Below are 1,514 nucleotides of genomic sequence, written 5' to 3' on the forward strand. Positions count from 1 at the left end.
CCAAGATAATCAGCCTTAGGGAAACAACAGCAGGGGGCGAAAGAAAGGTTTCTTGGGGGATTCATTGTCTCCTAAGAAGAGAATGAAAATAACAGAAGATTTTCTCTTGCAGCTATCCCACAGGAGCGAGATGAGGGATGCTGCGGCTGACTCCCGGCCGGGGCAGCCCACGAACCCCTTCCTGCATGATTATTTTTAACGAGGAGTTTGGCATCTCAGCATCCTAGAGATGCTCCTGCCCCCAGACCCACCTGCAAACAGCTCACCCTGACCTGCAGAGGGTCCCTGGCTGGGCTCCGGGCAGGGGCTGCGGTGCCGGGGTGATAGGGGCTCTCGTACCCATCTGCGGGATGCCGGGGAATAGAGGAACCGCTGTCCCCAGCTCAGCAGCTCCGTACATGCTGAGGGGCTGTGCCCCGGGATGCCATCCCCCAGCCCCACCTTTGCACCATGCTCATTATAAGCGTGTTGCTCCTTGCAGACACCCCGCAGGTCTCTGCGGACACCCTGGCATCTCCTGTGTTCGGGGCCCCAGGTGGACTGACGTGATGTAGGTTGTGGTGAGACACAGTCAAGCTTTGGGAAAACAAGGGTGATGAGTCCTAAAAATAAATAAATAAATAAATAGATAAATAAAGTGGCCTGACTTACCAAAGCACTGAGCATCCCAACGTACAGACTCGATGCCATCGCTTTGGCAAATATCTCAGCACACATATATACATTTATATGTGTATGAATAGCAATCCACATTCTGAACAGATTATTGAGTGTGATACAGAACGCTCGCAGGGAATAATGCAATAAAAGGAATTTGGAAGAGTTCCCCCAGAGCAATTGGAGAGGGGGCTGCGCTCCTCCAGGGAATGGGAGGAAGAGTTTGGGGCTTCGGGATGAATAACTGGATGCTGCCTGCAGAGCCCAGCTCAGCTGGTAACCCCTGCAGCCCCTCAGCAATGTCACCATACCTAGGGCTACAAAGAGATTGCCCTGCAGCAGCTCTTTTCTGCAGCAATTAGCCTCCAAGGAGCAGCAGCTGTGGATGCCACTGGCTCAGCTGCACACCCACACCTGGAGAAACACAGGAAGATTTTCACCATTAAAAAAATAATAATAATTCCACAAAGCAATTGTGGAGCACAGCTTTAACACACCGAGGCAGAAGTCTCACCGTGCTGAGGCTGGTTTAGGATTGCGACAGAAAATACGGCGCCATGCCGGGCTGCATTGCATTGACGCTGCAGCAGCTCGGCTGCTTCGGGCACCTAGACGAGCAGAGTTAGGGCTCCTGAGGAGGATGATGGGCAGAGGATGTTCATCACCTCGGCCAGGATGGAGATGCACGCCTGTAATCACCCGCTGCCTGTGCCAGGGAGGGATCCAGGGCCAGCAACATGGGTGGGAACCGAAGCTCGGCCATCTGTAGGAATAGTGATGCAGCATTTGCCAGGGAGGGTTCATCCAGCATCGGGTGCAGGGGCTGCAGTGCCCAGGGCTGGACCCGCCCCTCCACC

This window comes from Pterocles gutturalis, unplaced genomic scaffold (genome assembly GCF_000699245.1).
Source record: "Pterocles gutturalis isolate BGI_N339 unplaced genomic scaffold, ASM69924v1 scaffold3421, whole genome shotgun sequence".
NCBI classification, from domain to species: domain Eukaryota; kingdom Metazoa; phylum Chordata; class Aves; order Pterocliformes; family Pteroclidae; genus Pterocles; species Pterocles gutturalis.